Source organism: Nuphar pumila, chromosome 15 (assembly GCF_984573655.1).
Source record: "Nuphar pumila chromosome 15, dmNupPumi1.hap1.1, whole genome shotgun sequence".
Taxonomy (NCBI): domain Eukaryota; kingdom Viridiplantae; phylum Streptophyta; class Magnoliopsida; order Nymphaeales; family Nymphaeaceae; genus Nuphar; species Nuphar pumila.
The window spans coordinates 10390311-10414099 of NC_143263.1; the positions used below are offsets into that span (position 1 = coordinate 10390311).

Genomic DNA, 23789 nt, shown 5'->3' on the forward strand with positions numbered 1-23789 from the left:
AGAAGAATTAGTGCATGTGGATTTAGAGAGGCTGATACGACTGCAATTACACATGCATATACTCAATAATTATAACATTTTCACTATTTGAAATGCAAGTACATAAACACACAAATAAAGAGATGACTATATATATATATATATAAACACAAAAATACTTTTTTTGTTTATGTTTTTGAAAGATGACTCGAAGATGTTTTAGACATTATGTTCATGAATGTAGACAAATACTTGTCCCTCGACACCATACTGTTGTTGTGACCTCCTACTCAAAACATGCACTCTCGCTGAAGAAGGGAGATAAAGAACTTTTTGTGCACTATTTGGCATCACGTTGCTCTCCTCTACCTCCAGACCCTCACTATGCTATACCTTCAGGCCATAATCACATCTTCTGCTTGAGGACTCTCTATAATTGCCCCAACCCCAGCTTCACCGTCGTTCACGTCTAGGCAACTACTCTCCAAATTGGAGACATTCTGAAGAACTGAGTCCATCTCCATCTCACCGCTACCGCTAAAAGTGGTAATGTCTTTATCTTGTTTAAGTTGGGTATCGAGGTTAGCAAACCTCACGGTGAGACAATGACTTAAATTGCTTTACCAATGAGTCTCTCTATCCCTTTCGCAGTACTTGTGGGCTAGTCTAAAAATTTTAGCAGTTTATTAGTTAGAACTGCATATGCCTGCAAGGATGAGCACAGATTTCTACATTGCAGATCAATATTTTTGGTAAAGAAGATCTGATAACCAATTTGTTTGTGCTAAAGCAGGATTCCTCGCTATCGGAGTGGCAAGCCTATTGTATGTGTCAAGATATGTTTATTAAACACTACATAATAGTCAAATGCTACAAGTCCTTCATGATGATTCTGCCTGTTAGGCCAATTCTGCTTAGTGTTATTTTTCTTCTTTGTGCTAACATGTGTAACTTGCATGTTTTCTCTTCTTCAGTGTCATCATAATAAAAAACTTAATTCCTATGATAATAATAATAAACTGGATAATATACATGCAAAAACCAAAAAAAAACTTGGTTGGCCTTACCGATGATAACAAGATAATATACATGCAACAAACTTTGTTTCCATCTCATAATAAAAAATGATAACAATAAGAAAAATATGTTTTTATCAGAAAAACAATAGTGAAAAACTATTTCACCGAAAACCTAGTCTTTGTTAACATTATCAGAAAAAATCTCAGTTAAGGGACACTGATGAAGTCATTGTCTATGATTTTAACCAAATATTCACAGAAGATTCACTGAAAAACTTGCTGGAGGTGGGCCAAAATTTGAGGATTTTCGATGCTGGTGAATCATTGTCGATGAGCTGCAACCGATGATGGATTTTTGCATAGTTGCTGCCTCACAAAATAGTCAACTAAATATTGTCGGAATGTCACCGAAAGGATTGTGGACCATTGGTTGGGCACCACAAGAATACTAAGTATTGCAAAAACAGGACATTCAGAAGAAAAAAGGGGTTGAGAAACAAACGATCATTTATATAAGACAAAATTTTGCAAGAAGAAGTAATTTCACAATATCAAACTTTTGTAATTTTTCATAATTTCTTAATACTTCATGCGATAATCATCAACAATTTCATAATGATCAAACTTCCACAATTTTTATGATTTTCGTTGGTGATCGCAAGAAACTCATCACGAGTATCGCAAATTATTTAGAACTTCGCAAATTTATTTGTAATATCGCAACTTTTGATGTGATTTTGTTGATGAGTTTCATCAATGTATTATTATTTTAGCATCATGACATGCAAAAATAAAAAATTTGCACCCGTGAGAGGTAAAACTGACAATAAAAAAATTGGTAACCTGCGATATTGTCCATTCGACAAATTTGATAAATTGCGGAGCATTTTAGAAAACATGCCATTTTTGCCTCACGGTACTATCATTTTTCCACAAAACAAGCATTGCACGTTAGGAGTGTCTTTAGTTGAAGGAGGTGCACAGAGACATGTTGGGTTTGATTTTATTATATTCAAATTTCATAAGAATAATAAAATGTTCCTATATTTTCTTCACTTTCTTATCGTTTAGTTATATAGCATACATCAACATAAAATAATAAAAAAAGTAAAGAATGTGGTCATGCTCAATTGCATGTAACAACTGTCGTATTTTAATTTAAAACCAAGTAAAGCATGTGAAGTCATTCTCACTTGAATGTGATATGTTATGACATGTTTATACAGACGATAGGTACTAATAGTGCGTTGAGATTATTTGAAAAATGCATTCTGAGACAAGCAGTTGAAATGCAATTTCATGCTTAGTAGTGTTGGGATCAGCTGCAATCACATTGTACAAGTGCCTCATTAAGTAGATTTTCTAGGGGAGGCAAAGGGTTCCACATCATAAAAAAAATCTTCGCAACTAGCTCAAAGAATGTAGTGTTAATTTTCTTGCAGAAGAGGAAGATAAATTCACTGTGGATTCTTCTTCACTCTCTGATAGTGTAGATCTTTTTGTCAATGTCAGGTAATCGAATTGGCCTCTTACTTGCAGAAGTATGTCTTTTATATGCTTATCTTTCTTATCATCCTTTGGCCATCATAAAAATGCTCTTTCTACCATAGATATCTCTAGAAGATATTTATCATGTTGGTGGTTGTGCATTTCAACCAGAGTTACATGAAGCGCTTATGCCTTAGGGGAAGCACGCTTCCCTGATACTCGCTTCCCTGATACGCACTTTGGAAGCACAAAATGCGGTGCTTTCAAAATGCACGGGGAAGCGAACGCTTATATCAGGAAGCACGTACCTCTTTAAAGGGGGTACGCGTAACCTATTTTACTATTTGGCCCTTTTGAAAAAAAAAGAGTTTTTTTATTAAGGGTAAAATAAGAATTTTAAAAAACTCATGAAAACAAAACTCAAAAGAGGGCGTTAGGGTTTTTTTCATGCCTCTTCCGAGTCTCTCTTCCTCCCTCTCTCTCAGGATTTTGGCCACCGACCGGCGACCTTCAGATCTTCCGGCGACCTTTTTCGACGTCCGGCGACCTCCACCGACCGGAGATGAGAATATTCAGGTACTCGTATCTCTTTTCCCTCCATCTCTTCTCTCCTCTCTTCTCTCCATCTCGCCCACGAGATGCAAATTCACCGTTCACGATTGTGAGCGTGCATCTTCTCTCCCAGTCACGCCCCGATGACTACTGCCATTACCTACAACTCCAACCTTTTCGTACCAGCTAAATCCCCCACCAGTCTCCTTCTCGATGACTGCTGCACATACTAAACGTGTGAACTCACCTGTTTTTCAATTTTTTTGCTGTGTAGGGAGTAGATACTTCTTATAATGGACCACCTTGCAGTGGTTGGAACCTTTCTGTTCTACTCCTAAAATGAAATTGGGGATTTTAAAGCCTGAATATGATTATTTGAAATAATGTTCAGGTTACGCAAGCCCCAACATGCATATAAGTAATCTCCCTGTAAAAAATTGCGGCACATTGGCTACTTAATCAATGTTCATCTTACGTTTATTTGGTCAGTCTGGCTTTCATGAATGCCTGTATTTCTTTCTGGGGTTTGGTTCTTTTCTTGGATAATCCAAGAGAAACCCACCTTCCCCATCACCGATTGCCACCTGAGGGTTTCCAACTTGTGACATTCACAAGTCGCCCTTAGCAGATGAGTGGGGCCCTTGTAGGCCTGGGGATTTGATTCTTGTCTATCATTTCTACTGTACATGGGGAGGATGCCAATCAGATAGAAACGTACTACTGTACATTAATATGAAAAAATCCTTCTCCCTGCTTGTTCAAATTTTTTTGCGATGCTTCTATAACTTTGGATGTGGCTGTGATGATAGATTTCATTTTATACTGATCTGAAATGCTTGTGGATATGAAACAATTCTTTACATTCATATCTACAGATGACGACCTATTTGTGCATGTCTGAGCCACTTTATTTAAGAGGCTATTGGGAGTTCTGGTTTCTGCATCCTATCTTTTTTTGTTTGTGATTCTGTGAAAGTTTCAAGTCTTTGGAACAGTTAGGCTCTGTTTGGGAGCTGGTGTTGGGGGAGGAGATGAGAGGGGTGATGGGAGCCAAGAAGAAAATGGGAGATGAGATTGGATTTCTCAACATCCTTATGAGGATGTAGTTGAAATTGGCAGATATCCATTCCAAACACCGTTTTCTTCGCACAAAACAGGATTCCTAAGCACCTGCAGGAGTAGGTGGTATTTATTAAATCCTCATTTACTTTATGAGAAGAGTGGGGGCAAATAGTATGTTGCAGCTAGTTGTTTAAAATTTTAAATAAATATCATTATTGCTAGAAACAGTTGGCCAATATGAATTTTGTCTTTCTTCATTGTTATGTTGCCTTTCTTTAACATTTTTCATAAATGCAAACTTTTGAAAGAACTTCCTTTTTTTTTTATATTGTCTGCTTCATCATAGTATATTATAGAATCATAGATGATAGATCTTTCACCTCCTTGCATGATGCTTATTTAAAGTGTTTTAGGCTGATTCCTATACTTTTATGATGCAGGTATATTTGTTTGTTCTTTGCTTCGTTAATGACCATCACAAACTACGATCACGACAATTATGATGACGATGATGATTTTTTTTGCAATTTGGAGCATGAATCGTCTAGTGGTGTTGGGAAAGACAATGCAAGAAAGGGCCAAGGGGTCTTTTGATTGTTCATATCAGTTTGAGGACAGAAAACAAAATTGTTTTGATGAGTAAGATGAAGAAGAATATGACTTGGATGACTACTATTTTGAAGATAACCAAGATGATGAACCACCCAGCATGAATAAAACAACAGTGCTATGACGCCATGTATTGAAACAAAAGAAGAGTGGGCAAGAAAAACAATGTGAAACTCAGGTTTTTATGTGCAGGCACTGCAAAAATATTTATCATGGGTCATATACTCGAGTTTTTGCACATCTCATGGGATCTCCAAAGGGACAAAGTATTGGGATTGCCTTTTGCCCTATAGTTGCAAAAAATGCAGAATTGGCAAGAAAAATTAAGAGGCAAGTTCGCCGAGTGGAGGTTTCATCAAGTGCATTTGAGTTTAGGAGATCAAGAATTGATAATCCGAAGAAGCCTATTACTATGACTACATCATCTAGTGGAAGCCGAAAAACAGTTGATATTCGTGATACCTTTAAAAAGGTAGAAAGAGATGATATAGATCACAAAATTATCAGATTTTTGTGTGCAAATGGCATACCTTTCAATGTGCTTCGATCACCATATTGGGAAGAGATGATATCTGCAGTTAGTAAAGTGTCTGGATATAAACCCCCATTATATGAAAAAGTGCGAACAACGTTGTATGACAGTGAGAAAGAGTGTTCACAGAGAGTTAAATGAATTTCGCGAAAAGTTTGAGGAGTTTGGAGTTTCCATTGACTCCGACGGTTGGACAAATATCAAGAACAAACACTTGATAAATATACTTGCATCAAACTGTTTTAGCTCGATGTTCTTATATGCAAGCGGTTTTTCTAATGTGCAACAGTCAGCTGCAAACATTGTCGAGTTTTTGAAGACAGGATATAAACTTGTGTGACCTTCTAATGTAGTGCAGGTGATTACAGACAATGCAGCAAATTGCAAGTTAGCAGATGAAGAATTAAAACAAACGTATAAGTATATTTTTTTGTCACCTTGTATTGTGCACACACTTAATTAGATCTTTAAGGATTTGGCACATGAGTTTCATTGGTTGGGAGAAACATATTTGTAGGGTAAAGAAATTGTGAAATATATCACAAATCATTCAAAAGCACTAGTAATCTTTAGAAGCAATGAAAAATTAAAGCAAATAAAGATTGCAAAAACAAGGTTTGCTTCACATTATACTACTTTGAAGCGCTTGCTTGATGTGAGAGAGAGTTTGATGCTCATAGTAATTTCAGCTAGATGGAGCGTGTGAAAGCAATCATGCATGAATGAAACTATAAAAAAGGGCTGTTACAACATAAACAACTATTCTTGATGAAAAATATTGGGATTCTGTATGTTTAGCATTATTTATTACAAACCCATATATAAGATGATTAAATTTTGTGATCAGGAAGGCCCTATAATTGGTGAAGTGTATAAAGGCATGGACAATATGTTGGGGGAAATCAAAGATAATCTAAAAGGACAACCAGATTTGTAAGAAAATATTCATAAGATTGTCTTAAATAGATATGATAGAATGAATGTGCCTTTCCATAGTTTAGCCCACATGCTTACTCCAAAATATTACGAGTCAGAGTATTTCAAGATCCCAACAGCAGGAGGGGTCAAACATGTTTCTCCTGGTAAAAATTTTATTCTATCTATTTAATAAAATTTAAAGTTTAATGATTTAATTATTTAATTATTTCATTTGCATTTTCTTGTTATAGTTGTTAAACATTTTTTTTCTGTAGAAAAGGATAATGATATCTTAGATGGTGCAATGCTCGCGCTTGAAGTCATATCTGTTGGAAATGAAGAGCTCTCTACACTTTATATGTCACAACTTGTAGCTTTTGCATCAAGAAGTAAAAGATTTAGCCGAAATGCAGCAAGAATAGATGCATTAAATCCTACAATGACAGTCCTTAATTGATGACATTTTTATGGTGGTGATACACTTGAGTTGAGATCATTAGCCATTAAGGTTTTATCTCAACCTATTAGCACATCTTTCTGCAGAAAGAGTGTGGAACACCTATAGTTATATTCACAATGTTAAAAGAAATAGGCTCAATGGAGATCGTGGTGATACCTTGATGTATATTCATTCCAATCTTCGATTGATTGACATGTATAATTAAAGTGTTATACTTTTGTTTTGGTATTTTCTTTTTTTCTTTTTCTATCATTGGTTATTTATTAGCATTCATATTTTATATTCTTGTTATAAAAAAATGCAACAATCGCTACAAAGAAGGACCTAGTCGAAAATGAGATATCAATCCGAAACTTTCTATTGTAGAAGAAAATACGTTGAGATTAAAATTTAAAAGACATGCATTGGAGAGATTTGGATGATAGTGCACAACAATCAAGCACTATTTTCAAATCCAAACCCAAAGATACGCAACCAAGAGCTCCATTGCCTTAAATAATCATACGTACAAATGAGGTTGAAGAGGATACAAATCAATCCAACAGAGCTAGTAGAACTAGTGTATGTATATAAAAACGACGATCAGTTTCTCAAGGCCGGATTGATCGTTTCTTTAGCAGGAGACCTAGGCAAGGTATGTTGATCTTGTGTTTTTTATTTTTACTTTTTTCTATATATGTATTTTTTATATTTTAAATTAAGTTTTTTGAACATTTTAGTTTTTTAACATATTCATTATAGGAAACGAAGGAAGAAGAAGAATACATGGTCGTGGAGGACAAGAAGGACGTGATGATGCATAAAGTTCTTGATCTATTGCTGACCTGAAGGGAAAGAGAAATATGACAGATTATTGATTGTTGACAATGAAATAAACTATTGAATTCTTAATTATTCTTTTGATAATGTAGTTGGAGTAGTCAAACTTAGAAACTTTTATGTTATTTTTTTTGTCATGTTCTTGTAATATTTTGTTGGTTTGATATGTACTTTTTATTTTGAAGCTTGCATGATGAAGTGAAGTAGTGAATTATGTTAATTTTAAGTTTACACTTTACAATTTTGAACTTTATAGTTTATAGTGTAAGACTTTATAGTTTAAAAATTTAACCATATCTCTATATAATCTTTGAGTTTATTGATTTTTTATTTTCTATATTATAGAGTTTACAAGATTTACAATAATCAAGTCATTTGATTCATTCGTTGTAAAATGTACGCTTTTTAATCAAATTTATTAGTTTTCTTAATGCATTATTTAGTGCTTGCATGCATTTCTTAAATGGTTGTAACGTGAATGTGAATTATGATCTTCTCTTGATGTATTATTTTTTAAATGCCTGAAAGTTGCAATATGATGCATTTGTTAGATAATTGCAACTTATATTATTTATTGTCTTAGATACATGTTTAATTTTGTTAATGATGACATAAATCTTATTTTTTGATAAAAAAATATATAATTATATTTTCGCTTCTCTTTCGATTCTTATTCGCTTCCCTTTCGCTTCCCACTCGAATCCTAGGTCGCCTCCTTCTTCGCTTCCTAGGTCGCTTCGGAGACACTTCTTGGTTCGCTCCTACGCCATCTCGTGCTTTTCGCTTCCTAAAATTTTAGAAGTGCCTCACTTCCCGCTTTCGCTTTTCGTATTGCTTTCCGTTCCTGCTTCCTTGACTGACAACTCTGATTTCAACATCTAATTGTAGTTTTCTCTGTTGATTTAGAGGGTCTGGAATCATCCTTTGTTAGGGATTCTCCTTCGGTACATTTTCATTCTGAATTTTTGCATTTTGCAGGCACAACTATTAGCCAAGAGGATGATGGTTCTGTCGGTGCTTCAAGTAGAAGCCAGGGTAATGAATCTTCAAGCAGCTTTCAAATGAATGGTGATGATTCAATAGTCAATGATGAGACAACTTTACGGAAAATGCTATCTGATATTCTCATCGACAATGCTAGACAAAGGAAGTGTAATACCCAACCAGGTGGGTTCAAACCCACCTGGTTTGATGAGTGTAAAGAGGTGGGACCCACCCCCTCTCCCTTTAAATGGGTAGTGGGGAGAGGGAGGGACTCCACCTCCTCTCTCCAATTAAGAGGAGAAACCCCTTCTCTTCCTCAATTTTTGGTAGTGGGAGAGAGAGGGGAAATCACTTTCTCTCTTTGTCCATTTTGCCGTGAGAGACAGAGGGGACAGAGAAAGAGAGAGAGATTGAGAGAAAGAAGGAAGAGGCAGGAGAGAAGAAGCAGCAGTAAGGAGAGCGTCACCGCTAGGTAAGTCAACTTTTCTCTCCCTTTTTAAAAACAAAACAAAGCTGGCAGCAACAGTGGTAGCCGACACCAATGGAAGAGCCCTGTCAAGGGGACAAGGGCAGGTACAGGGATCGACCCTGTCCTTGCCACCCTCAATGGGGAGGCATAGACGAGATCGCCCCTGTGTCCTTACCGTCGACAACACAGTTGTTACGCACCCAAGGAGCTGACCAAGCGAATGGTGCGCCTTTGACTTGCTAAAGAGAGCCCCCCTTTTGTAAAAAGTGTTTTTTGTCATTTTCGTTTTTTTTAAAGCAAAACTTGTAATTGTACAACCCTGCGAAGGTTCCAGAGTTCGGGATCTGAACGCGTGCGACAGTGCCCCGGGCTTTGCGCAACCCGTTTATCCAGGCACTCGAGTACTTAAGTCAGACTGATTTGACAGTCTAACATGAATGAATAAACCTTGGGATTAAGATGCATTTGCGCTTTCTCTCTCTCTCTCTCTCTCTTCTCTCCCCCTTTCCTCTCTTCTCCCACCAACCTCGGGCTTCTTCCTTTTTCTCTACAACTTTCGTCGGATGTGGTTCCTTCTGACAACCCCCTTTGTTGGGCGTGGTTCTCCCGACGAGACAACAACTGGACGTAGATCGGATAAAGCATTCGAGCGTGGCATGGCATTGGCCTTTCCTTCCTCCCTTCCCTCTCCGGTGATGGAGCAGGAGCAAGGGGCACCCTGGTCCACCTGAGCAAGCTCGAACACAGCTCAACCTTGGAAGACTGGTAGGCCTTCCTTACTCCGGTTGCCCTGTAAACCTTCGATCGCCCTCTTTCTCAAGAGATCCTCTCTTAATCCGTAATATTAGTTTACAAGCACCATGAGAGGCTTAGTAAGTTGTTCCAATGCATAAGGGTCGAGCCCAGAGTTGCCAGTCGAGGAAGCGGGTGCAGGAAGCGGGAAGCGAAGCACTTTTAAAATTTTAGGAAACGGGAAGCGAGACTTTTAAAATTTTAGGAAGCGGGAAGCGCGAGACGACTTAGGAGCGAACTGGGAAGCATCTCGGAAGCGACCTAAGAAGCAACCTAAGAAGCGAATCGGAAGCGACCTAAGAAGCGAAGAAGGAAGTGACATAGGATTCGAATGAGAAGCGAATAAGAATCGAAAGGGAAGCGAAAATGTAATTATATATTTTTATTTTATCAAAAAATAAGATTTATCTCATCATTGACAAAATAAAACATGTATCTAAGACAATAAATAATATAAGTTGCAATTATCTAACAAATGCATCATTTGCAACTTTCAAGGATTTTAAAAAAAATACATCAAGAGAAGATCATAATTCACATTTCTGTTGCAACTATTTAACAAATGCATGCAAGCACTAAATAATGCATTAAAAAAACTAATAAATTTGATTAAAAAACATACATTTTTCAATAAAAGAATTAAATGACTTGATTGTTGTAAATCTTGTGATCTCTGCAACATAGAAAATGAGAAATCAATAAACTCAAAGATTACATAAAAATATGGTTAAATTTTTAAGCTATAAAGTTCTAAACTGTAAATTATAAGCTATAAAGTTCTAAACTATAAACTTAAAATTAACACAATCCACTACTTCACTTCATTATGCAAAGTTCAAAATAAAAGTACATATCAAATCAACAAAATATTACAAGACCATGACAAAAAAAGTAACATAAGAGTTTATAAGTTGGACTACTCCAACTACATCATCAAAAGCTTAATTAAAAATTTAAGAGTTCATTCATCTGTCATCTTTCTCTTAACCTTCAAGTCAACAATGTATCGAGAACTTTCTGCATCATCACGTGCTTCTTGTCCTCCACGACCATGCCTTCTGCTCCTTCCTTCATTTCCTATAATGAATATGTTAAAAAATAAAAATGTTCAAAAACCTTAATCTAAAATATAAAAAATACATATATAGAAGAAAGTAAAAATAAAAAACACAAAATCAACATACCTTGCCTAGGTCTCCTGCTAAAGAAATGATCAATCCGACCTTGAGGAACTGATGAATGCTCTTGTATATCTGCAGTTCTACTAGCTCTGTTGGATTGATTTGTATCATCTTTAACTTCATTTGTACGTATGGTTATTGGAGGTAATTGAGCTCTTGGCTGTGCATCTTTGGATTTAAATTTGAAAATAGTGCTTGATTGTTGTGCACTATCATCCAAATCTCTCCATCGCATGTCCTCTAATCTTAATGTATTTTCTTCTACAATAGGAAGTTCTGGATTGATATCCAATTTTTGACTCGGTCCATCTTTGTAGCGATTGTTGCACATTTTATAACTAGAACATAAAATATGAATGCTAATAAACAATCAATCGAAGATTGTAATGAATATACACCAAGGTATACTTGTCAATCAAACAATCAATAGAAAAAGAGAGAAAAAATACCAAAACAAAAGTACAACACAGTTTAATTATACTTGTCAATCAATCGAAGATTGTAATGAATATACACCAAGGTATCAACACGATCTTCATTGAGCCTATTTCTTTTAACATTGTGAATATAACTATAGGTGCTTCACTCTTTTTGCAGAAGATGTGTTAATAGGTTGAGATAAAACTTTAATGGTTAATGCTCTCAACTCAGGTGTATCACCACCATAAAAATGCCATCGATTAAGCACCGACATTGTAGGATTCAATGCATCTATTCTTGCTGCATTTCGGCTGAATCTTTCACTTCTTGATGCAAAAGCCACAAGTTATGACCTATAAAGTGTAGATAGCTCTTCATTTCCAGTAGATATACTTCAAGCGCGAGCATTGCACCGTCTAAGATATCATTATCATTTTCTAAAAAAAAATGTTTAATAACTATAACAAAAAAATGCAAATGAAATAATAAAATAATTAAATCATTAAACTTTAAACTTTATTAAATAGATAAAATAAAATTTTTACTAAGAGAAACTCGTTTGACTCCTGCTGCTGCTGGGATCTTGAGATACTTCGACTCGTAATATTTTGGAGTAAGCATGTGGGCTAGACTATGCAGAGGCATATTCATTCTATCTCATCTATTTGAGACAATCTGATGAATCTTTTCATATAAATCTGCTTGTTCTTTTAAATTGTCTTTGATTTCCCTCGACATGTTGTCCATGCCTTCATACACTTCACCAATTATAGGGCCTTCTTGATCACAAAATTTAATGATCTTATATATGAGTTTTGTAATAAATAATGCTAAACATACAAAATCCCAATATTCTTCATCAAGAATAGTTGTTTATGTTGTAACAACCCTTTTTTTCATAGTTTCATCCGTGCATGATTGTTTTCACTCGCTCCATCTAGCTGAAATTACTGTGAACATCAAGTTCTCCCTCACATCAAGCAAGCGCTTCAAAGTAGTATAATGTGAAACAAACCTTGTTTTTGCAATCTTTATTTGCTCTAATTTTTCATTGCTTCTAAAGATTACTAGTGCTTTTGAATGATTTGTGATATATTTTACAATTTCTTTACCCTGCAAATATGTTTCTCCCAACCAATGAAACTCATTTGCCAAATCCTTAAAGATCTAATTAAGTGTGTGCACAATACAAGGTGACAAAAAAATATACTTATACGTTTGTTTTAATTCTTCACCTGCTAACTTGCAATTTGCTGCATTGTCTGTAATCACCTGCACTACGTTAGAAGGCCACACAAGTTTATATCCAGTTTTCAAAAACTCGACAATGTTTGCAGCTGACTGTTGCACATTAGAAAAATCGCTTGCATATAAGAACATCGAGCTAAAACAGTTTGATGCAAGTATATTTATCAAGTGTTTGTTCTTGATATTTGTCCAACCGTCGGAGTCAATGGAAACTCCAAACTCCTCAAACTTTTCGCGAAATTCTTTTAACTCTCTGTGAACACTCTTTCTCATTGTCAAACAACGTTGTTCGCACTTTTTCATATAATGGGGGTTTATATCCAGGCACTTTACTAACCGCAGATATCATCTCTTCCCAATATGGTGATTGAAGCACATTGAAAGGTATGCCATTTGCACACAAAAATCTGATAATTTTGTGATCTATATCATCTCTTTCTACCTTTTTAAAGGTATCACGAATATCAACTGTTTTTCGGCTTCCACTAGATGATGTAGTCATATTAATAGGCTTCTTCAGATTATCAATTCTTGATCTCCTCAACTCAAATGCACTTGTTGAAACCTCCACTCGGCGAACTTGCCTCTTAATTTTTATTGCCAATTCTGCATTTTTTGCAACTACAGGGCCAAAGGCAATCCCAACACTTTGTCCCTTTGGAGATCCCTTGTGATGTGCAAAAACTCGAGTATATAACCCATGATAAATATTTTTGCAGTGCCTGCAAATAAAAACCTGAGTTTTCCCTTGCTTTTCTTGCCCACTCTTCTTTTGTTTCAATACATGGCGTCATAGCACTGTTGTTTTATGCATGCTTGGTGGTTCATGATCTTGGTCATCTTCAGAGTTGTAGTCATCCAGTTCATATTCTTCTTTATCTTTCTCATCAAAAAATTTTCATTTCTGTCCTCAAATTGATATGGACAATCAGAAGACCTCTTGCCCTTTCTTGCATTGTCCTTCCAACACCACTAGACGATTCATACTACAAATTGTACAAAGAATCATCATCGTCATCATAATTATCGTGATCATAGTCTGTGATGGTCATTAATGAAGCAAAGAACATGCAAATATACCTGCATCATAAAAGTATAGGAATCATTTTAGAACACTTTATCCTTGTGTGTGACTCAATATCAATATAGTAAAATATGCATAAATCTGCACCCAAAACTCAAAATTGAGTGAGGTTTTGTGTGTTGGGTTAGTATCGTAGAAAGGAATATGTTTGTCTTATAGTTTTGACCAAACTAAAGACACAAAGTTCGAGGTATGACAAACCAACTTAAGAAGGGTATTTTTGTAATTTTAACAAACATATATAAAAAATATATGTTTGTTAATATATACATACTTGTGTGATGATTAAATTCTACTATTAGAGTTACATCAAACTCGACTACGACTAGAGTGCAGCGTTTGCATTTGAGGTAAGAGAAATTATAAGCATTTTAGTTAATAAAACATTATATGCAGACATATTTATGAATTAAACTACATGAAATCATGTTTGCTTGAGATTATAGTTGTATCCTAAAGAGTTTGCAACTACATGCTAGAAATACACTTTCCTAGTGATTAGAGAATGACTGCATGTTAATTAGTCCGAAATGCCATAAATGATTTCATGTATGTGTGACACTTCAACATGAGTTGCATGTATTAAATCATTGTATGTTGAATGAAATGCATACTTGAGTTTTGAAGAACTTAAAAATACATGCACGATAATAGAATTCTTGAGATGAGTTTTGTGTCCCATAGTACTTATAGATGTGTTACCATGACTTGAAATACCTTGCATGCTGAAAACCCCATAAATTATTGAGGAAGATGGTGGAAATGGCCACTTGATGGTCGTCAGTGTGAGAGCCACCATTGTTGGGGTCCTCAGAATTTATAAATGTAAAGAGACTACATCTTTGCATGCTTAGAGAATTGGTGAATCTTAGAACTTTAGGATTGTCCTTTGAGAATAATTGAATAAGAATATCCCTTCAGTACACTTGTCAGGAGACAGTGGAAAAGAACTCGAGTGAGAGTTCATGTGAATGCATGAGATGCATATGTCCTAAGGAATCATAGAGATTTCACTGAGAGATTTGGGATTGTAGAGTTAGATTAAGATGTAGCATGAACCATAAAAAATCTTAGGGCATGTATGACTTTAGATTACTGACTTGTCGGTTGGCTACTAGGAGTCCTGCACTACAATGAACAGAGGGAGTGGTTTATAGTCTGGCCAACACCATAAAATTGAGGTATTATACATGAGTTGCTACGCCTACAGTAGGTTATTACCAGTATACCCAATATAGATGGTGGTTGGCATCAAGAGTATGTTAACTTGTGAGAATCGAGTGAGAAACTAGAAAAAATTAAAAGACACAAACCTGTGTGTGATGTGTGATCGAGAACTAAAATAAGACTAGGGGCTTAGATCCCACTACAGTTGTAATTTGAGCTTATTTTGCTTGTAATTTAATCCTTACTGAGTTTTACGCTCACCCCTTTTTAATTATCTGGGTAACTTGTGAGACATGACTTTGTGTATGATGTTGTCAGCCTTCTGCAAGACGTAGGTGTCCTCATCTTCAGGCAAAGCAGTCTTTTCTTTTTTTATTTATTAATCTTGAAAGGCGAAACTTCATTTAAATGATGTAGCCTTTGTGGTTTATGTGGATTTGTTATTTTAAATTTAAATAATAATATTTATTTTAAAAAAGTTGGTGCCATGTTTTTCTGCACTACGGTATTTTCCTCTAAGAACTAATACCTACAAACCCAGACTCCAGAGGTCCTGAGGTGTTACAATATATGCCCTAATTGGATAATATTTTTCTTCATGTACTGCAGCTACTCTTCTTTTGTCTTCTCTTTCTTTTTTAATCTGCTCTCGCACTTTTAGACCTATTTTGAGGAGAGCCAGGTGATCTGCTCTCCTAAAATGAGCTGGACATTAGGCTATAAGGGCTCTCTTTAAGGTTAAAATGCTAAAAAGAAAGTCAATAATCAAAGTCAAACCAAACGGAGGGCAATGCCTTTAAAGTCGCATATACTCTATATAAGCCAATGTTTTAGAACCCAGTGACTTGACAATGCCCGACTGATGGCTCAGCGGACCAACTTGGTGACTCGATCTGGCCATGTTAACTTTTAAATATACTGAGTGAATTGAAATAGGTAATTACATATATAAATGTATATGATATACAATTATATAAGTATAGATACATATATATCACACATGATACCTACTAGTACAACCTGAACATCTTACAATATCTAGTTTCATTTGTTTTCTTCTTATATGGTCAAGTTTGAAAAATCAATTTTAAAATAATTAAGTACAATAAAATGTTGTTACCTAAAAACCTCTTAGGCTTTAGTCACATAGTCAGCTTGGGCTCTTTCAATATTGATGAATTGATTGATAGCTCAAACTTACCAAGTGCCACAATGGACATGAAGAACATAAAAAGCCCATTGCATTTTTTATGTTAGTGAGAATGGGCAAGATGTAAGGGTAACAAAAGACATGAATAGCAGAGGTAATGCCATTTATGGGAGTGTTTATATTTGGTACTAATGAAAGTACACAACTATTGATCTTGAAATCATATGTTCACTCTCTCTCTCTCTCTCTATATATATATATATGAGTGATATGTAGATGCTTAAATACCTACTTGATGTTGCAGAGTGTCCATCGAGTGCATGGGCGCTCGGTCTTTTTTACGCAAAAATGTGCAAAAATGGATGAAAAAGGGCATTAGCAGCACATTTACAGTGCCGCTAAAACCTTTTTCAAAATATTGTATCCCTGTAGACCATTTAGTAGTGTTTTTATGCGCCGCTAAAGCCTTATTTGGTGCAAAAAGTCATTTTTATTAAACATTTTTTACCTTTTTTCGTGCTGACCGTTCCATCACGGGCGTGCGATGGACGGTCAGCATGATTAAGCATGGGTTAAGCACCTATTCGTCGAGTACCTATACATTTTCCTATATATATATCAAGTCAATTAACTGCATAAATGTGTTTAACATAGTTGGTGCTAAGATTAAAAAATGAATCATGTTTCTTCGATGTAAAAATATGGATTTATGAGTCATGACTAGTACAAAATGAATCACGAAAATTCTGTCCAGATAATCTTGTCTAGTTGAAAATCTATATGCTGCTCACCCCTGTACATTCTAACTAGAGACCGACGAGCACACTCATGACGTGCATGCACATGCACACACAAACATGGATGGGCCTTGGTCAACAAGGGCACATATCCAAGCTATGAAGAAAATGTGTTTGCTTATGCATCTCAATTCAAACTGGATCCAGAAATATAAGTTTGGATCCAAGTTTGATCACAACAATGCAATACAGAAAGCTCGTCATAACAAATTTTGTTGTACGACTTGGTTCATGGCCAAGTAAGTTTCTCCCTTGAGAAAAACATAAATGAGTCAGACACAAGATTGGATCCATATAGGTGATATGGACATGATTATGGGCCCTGGCTCGATGTGATCTGACAAGGCAGATACGGGTCTAAAGAATACTTTCACTGGCGCGCTGATAGCATGACGCCAGAAAGGGTGTGGTTTCACTGGTGTAGGTTTGCTGAAAAGTTTTTTTACTGGTGCGATTTCGAGTTGCACCAAATATTGTAGTCCTAAAATTTTGCGGGACGTGAAATCATTTTATCTTCCTATCATTTTTCCATTTTCACCCAGAAATCTCTGCCCTCTCCCTCTCTCACGCTGCTACTCTGCTTGCTGGATGAAGCCATTCACCATAGCTACCTCTACCCGTGCCGGAGACCGACCACCTGAGCTGCTCCTACACAGCATCGGAGCGGCCCCATTTTTTTTTGAGATATGCTTAGACTTTAGGGGTGTTGTATTTTAATCCCTATTTTTGCAAATTTTGAGATGAATGCTTGCTAAATTCGATTTTTTTTTCAAGTATACTTAGATTTTAGGAGTTTTGTTTTTAAATCCATGTTTTTGTAGTTTATTCGGTGAATGTATGCTAAATCTTTTTTTTTGTGTGCTTAGATTTTAGAGGTTTTATATTTTAATCCTTATTTTTTCAATTTTTTGGATGAATCCATACTAAATCTATTTTTTTAGTGTATGCTTACACTTTAGGGATTTTGTATTTTAATCCCTATTTTTGCAATTTTTTGGATGAATGCATGCTAAATCCATTTTTTTTCCAGGTATGCTTAGTCTTTAGTGGTTTTGTATTTTAATCTCTATTTTTTGCAATTTTTGAGATGAATGCATGCTAAATCCGAATGGTTTTCAAATATACTTAGATTTTAGAGGTTTTGTATTTTAATCCATGTTTTTGTAGTTTATTGGGTGAATGCATGCTAAATGCTTCTTTTTTTTATGCTTAGATTTTAGAGATTTTATATTTTAATCCTTATTTTTTTTTTGTATGCTTAGATTTTTTGTTTTAGATTGATTTGCATTTCTTCTTCTTCTTCGGTTAAGTGTGTCTATATGTCTTTCTTTGGCATAAAGTTTGATGAATTTTGGGTTATTATAATTATTTTATCTTTGAAAATTTGATGATCAGGTTATCAATCTTTTCTTGGGTTTTCATTCTAGCAGTGTCACGGATTCCCGGCTACCAATGTCAATGGTCATAACCCTTATTGAAGTTATACTTGATAAATTTGTCCAATAAATATGTTTTTCTATTGTCTTTTCTACCCATAACCTGCCTCACATTATATCATGTTGACTGGAACAGGTCATTCATGATTCTGTGGGCGCTCTCATGGTTTCCTATAAAAGGATGAGTCTGCTCTGTGTACCTTCAACAAGGACCAGCTAATTTCTCAATTTTGGGTGTAATCTATGCAATTGAGATGGTCTGCTTGTTTTCAACTTCAGGGTTGGATGGGGCCTTATTCAATTTCAACTACCTGTGCCACAAACAACTTTTGCATACTGAGTGCAGCTAACCACATTATACGAGGTGAAGCTGTAAGTTTCAGGCTTCACAATCCCTTCCCCCTCTCTTTACCCATCTGAACAAGTTTGGCATTCTTTATGGTCAGTCAGGAATCAGAAGTACAAAATAGATATATCTCATTCAAGAACATTTATAATGATTTTCAGGATGTTATGATAGCTGGTGGCAGTAAGGGGAATATACCCCCATTGGTATCCATTCCTCCTATAAAAGATGCCCCCTAACTTCTGCATGACTTTGTTTATTTTTCCTCCATTATATTTTTTCCCCATATTTTGATCTAGATGTAATGCTATTGCTTACCTCAGCATGTTTCTGTTTCTTGGAGTAGGGGTTGGAGGTTTCATTGCATGCATAACGTCATCTCAGAGGAATGGTGACCCTGTAAGAGCATCTTGTCCATGAGACACTGTACAATCCTAGCTCTCACTTTAAGCTTTTTCATCAGTAGAACCAATACATGTTATTTTGTTGTTGATGTATTGAGTCCGCATAAGTATCTTATATTGCGATGCTCTAAAATCTATGAAAATTTCGACCAAACTTTTTTTTAAATGATATTTTAAATAATATCGAAAATCAGCGGAAGGAAACTTGGTTTGTGTTAATCGAATCAAAAGAAAACATCCTCAACATTTAACTGAACTCAAGATTCAAAATTATATTTTCTTTATCATTCAAAAAAAAGTTATCCATATATGGTCCATTTACAAAATCTGATGAACTACAAATATGTATATACAAAATGTCAAAATTCAAAACATGTGAAAGTCCCAAAACACACAACGGTCCCAAGACTAGAAGGGTCCATGATCCAGCTCCAGAGATACTCAATCATCGCTACTAAGCACACCTACCCATTGGGTATCTGAAAAAGGTAAAGTAAGAGAGACCAACCACTGTCTTAGTAAGTAACTCGACCTCTTGTCTCACAATAACGAACATAGCAAGGTCTACAAGCACACAAGACCTACCAAAGGTTTAAGGTACAATTATAAGTGTTACAAACATCTTTCTGTAAGACAACTCAACATATAAACTTATCCTTTAACTCTAGAGAAAAACACCAGAGATAGGTCACAGAGACCAAGATATACACAATCCTAAATGCATGCACATATTTTAATTGCTTTCTCCATTTTGTTTTTTCTTTTGCTTTTTATACAATGCAAATGCAATTACTTGTGTCCAAGGGGCAGTGCGTTACTGCTATCATACGTAGCTTGACCTCTATAAGGAGTCCTTGTCCCCTAAGTCGCCGTGGTTGGAAACTGGTCCACCCTCAGTGATCAAGATGGGGTATAAACCTGCCGTTGCTGAGAGCACTTCAACAACAACTCAACGTCCTATAGGGTTGTTGCTAACTCGCTCAATGAACAAGTCCATTTATAGGTCACCCTGTCTTTCAGGGCCTAACCTTTAATCTTTGTGTAACTTGTTTAAAATTTAGTTCATGTGCATTAATGCAAGTTTTTTAGGTACCCACGCTAATACTCTGAGCCTTTGCCCAATTAGCTATACATAATATTATTATGCAATATGTATTCTTTTTGTGCAAATACCCTTGCACGTATGAGGTCACTCTTGTACCCCAATATATATCATGTCATGCATACAACTATGTAGTGCTCATATAAGTACCACCACTTCGTATTGCAACCATTGTGAATATGAGCCAAACAAGACCATGCATACTTAAACCATACAATGTCATGTTGTCATGTACTTACAACTACTCTTATCAACAAGCATACTCCAATCACATGGGGACAAGGTTATCCCTCGTGGTCTTGCTGACACCTTCAACATCTTCTAGGAGGCTGCCTCTGTTGCTGCTCCTATTTTCCCCTAGACCTCCACTGCCTTTGATACGGGGCTGGCCTCTGGTCCTTCTTTTGCTGGTTCTTCTAAAAATGCTTCTTGAAGGATTTTTCGGAATCCTTCTTTGTTCCTGATGCTGATGGTGGTGAATTTGCTCTAGTCTGACTCTTCTTTGAGGACCTCCCATCCTCGTCCAGGATGTTTATTGCCTCAATCGCCTCTGGTAAAGTCTGAGGCCATCCAACAAGAACCTTGCTATGGAGCCCATCACAAAGCCCTCGAGCAAACTTTAGTACTCGAGCCTTAACTATCTGAAACATATTCGAACAATTGTGCTCTAGGTGATGAAAATGACTCGTGTACTCTAGCAAAGTAGAGCTACCTTGCTTCAGCTCCAAAAACTCTTGCGCCTTCTTATTCCAAGCAAAATCGGGAAAGTAGGTCTCTAGGAAAGCTGCTCTGAACTCCTATCAGGGGATAATGGTGACTCCAATTAAGTGAATCTCCTTGGTAGTCTTCCACCATTTCGTGGCATCATCGATCAAACGATAAGACCCAAACAAGGTGTTCTTCTCCTCAGGCATACTGAGATCCTAGATCTAGAACTCAACTCGTTCTCTATCAAAAGTACCCGAAAACGATGCAGGATCCATGTCCATGAACTTCTTATACGTCATCTCCTATGACATCTGCGTCTGTAAGGATCGAGACGGCCTCCATAACGAAATCCCTCTGACTCATCCAGTCACTCGGATATCTCGGCATCTAAAAATGCATAAATAAATCTAATTACTACAAAGATTATCGAGCTACTCACATGCATATAAATAAAAATTTGCTTATGCATCTATCATACTAACATAAATCATAAAGCATCATTATAAAGTACTATTACCAATACAGGGTCAGACGGTCGGTAGGATGTGGATCTTGAGCTTCTAGATCGGATATTGGACAATTCTAGGAACTTTTGCTTTGATATTACTAATTGCAACACTCTAAAATCTATGAAAATTTTGATAAGTTTTTATTTTTGAAATGATATTTTAAATAATATCGAAAATCAGTGGAAGGAAACTTGGTTTGTGTAAATCGAACCAAGAGAAAACGTTCTCAACATTGAACTGAACTCAAGAATCAAAACCAACTATCTTTTCTTTATCATTCAAAAGAAAGTTCATCCATAAAGAGTCCGTTTACAAAATCTAATGAACTATAAATATGCATATAAAAAATGCCAAAATTCAAAACATGTGAAAGTTCCAAAACACACAACGGTTCCAAAACTAGAAGGGTTCATGATCCAGCTCCAGAGATACTCGATCCTCGCATCCATCGCTACCAAGCACAACTACCCGTGGGTATCTGAAAAAGGAAAGTAAGCAGGGGTGAGACCAACCACTGTTTTAGTAAATAACTCGACCTCCTGTTGCACCATAGCGAACACGGCAAGGTCTAAAAGCACATAAGACCTACCAAAGGTTCAAGGTACAACTATAAGTGGTACAAACATCTCTCTGTGGAAAAACTCAACACACAAACACATCCTCTAACTCTAGAAAAAAATACCAACAATAGGTCACAATGACTAAGACATGCACATATTTTAATTACTTTCTCCATTTTGGTTTTTCTTTCGCTTTCTACACAATGAAATTGCAATTACTCGTTCCGATATTAATTACTTGTATCCAAGGGAAACCACTGCTTGGGATGCTATATGCTCATTAGTTTGCATGGGGGTGTATTTTCAAACATAGGTAATTTCAGTATTTTATTAACCCCAAGAGCACACGGTTACACCGGCACCAAAAGTCCAAAACCCTTCATTAAGGATTCCTTTCTTTGAAAAAGTTGTAGTGCACTACCGCTAGCGTACGTAGCTCAACCTCTTTCATAAGGAATCCTTGTTCCTAAGCCACCATGGTTGGGGATTGGTCCACACTTAGGGACCAAGACGTGGTACAAACCTGTTATTGCTGAGAGGACTCCATCGATAACTCAGCATCCCATGGGGTTGGTGCTAACTCGTTCAACGAGCAAGTTCATTTATAGGTCACCCCATTTTTCACGGCGTAGCCTAACTTGTTTAAAATTTAGTTCATGTGCATTAATGCTAGGTTTTTAGGTACCTACACCAGTACCCTGAGCCTTTGCCCAACCAGCTATACATAATATTATTATGCAATATGCATTCTTTTTGTGCAAATACCCTTGCACGTATGAGGTTACTGTTGTACCCAAATGTACATCATGTCATGTATACAACTATGTAGTGCCCATTATCAGTACCACCACTTTGTATTGCAACCTTGCAAATATGAGCCAAACAAGACCATGCATGCCTAAACCAAACAATGTCATGTTGTCATGTACTTACAACCACTCTTATCAGTTAAACTGCATGAACTTATATATGTGTAACCCTTCTATGCATGTATGCTATGTCATAGGGATTTGGCTAGCAGGGTGCCGCACCCACGTCGACGCGACGCGGCTACGGGTGCGTTTAACCCGACCCTGGGTACGGTCAACGCACCTAGGGTCATTTTGGTCCATTTTTTCGGACTTAAAAAAAATTGCCAAGATCAAACTACAAACACAACAAGACCGAAGCTACACCAAAATAAACAAAAAATCCTACGAGATTCCCTTTTTCCTAACGCATCAACATGGAGAAGAGGATTCCTTCTTTTCTAAAGCACCATCATAGCAAACAACTATCATTCAAGCAATCAGGTTACGTTAGCATCAACCACAAAAGAGAAAGGAAAGGATCGTCCCAAAAATGTCCACCATCTTATCAGATATTTGGCAAGATGATAGATCGATTCATAAAGAAAGAGGCTACAAGACCGAGGGAAGGAAGATCGACGGCGAACCTGACCCTTCACTTTGAGATTGATATGGGCCGATTGATCCATCGACTTCTTGTCTTCCTCCTGAGTCACGACAACTCCAGACATGGCTAAAAACCCTAGACTGCTCCTCCTTCCTTCCTTCCCTTCCCTCTGAAGCATAAAGAAAGATTTCGAAGAAGAAGACGAGTGAGGGACGACGATGAAGTAAACGAGAGAGGCAATAAAAAGGAGGAAAAATAGTGGCCCCCTTCCCCCTTTTATAGGGCGCGTCTGGTAAGGGAAAAAATAAACGGGATTTGAATTTTCGAGCGAATCCGCCAGGGGAGTGATGCCCTTTCCGCCATCTCTTCATTTGACGGCCATGATTCGAAGGTACAAATCGTGTGGTCATGAGGGCGTATCAGAAAAGGAGTAGGATCTGATAAGTATCTTTCGTGTTGAAGGGAAATCCAACTTGGACAATATCGGGTTGGTCGTGGTCCATGGACTGGCTGTCAACGGGTCAGGTTTGTGTGGGATCAGGGTTTACCCATTCTCGCGCAAATAACACTCAATGGGGTTCACGTAGGGCTGGGAACAA

The 23789-nt window shown here is 36.6% G+C and overlaps 1 long non-coding RNA gene across 1 annotated transcript in view; it reads left to right on the top strand.

Moving 5' to 3' along the window:
- Positions 1-2924: 2924 nt before the first annotated feature.
- The window catches only part of LOC149814453 (uncharacterized), a 31467-nt gene continuing 10602 nt past the window's right edge, over positions 2925-23789 (top strand). The window contains exons 1-4 of the long non-coding RNA XR_016427880.1: positions 2925-3062; positions 18303-18538; positions 18674-18718; positions 18859-18938. This is a non-coding gene — a long non-coding RNA (uncharacterized LOC149814453). The remainder of the gene's footprint in view (positions 3063-18302; positions 18539-18673; positions 18719-18858; positions 18939-23789) is intronic.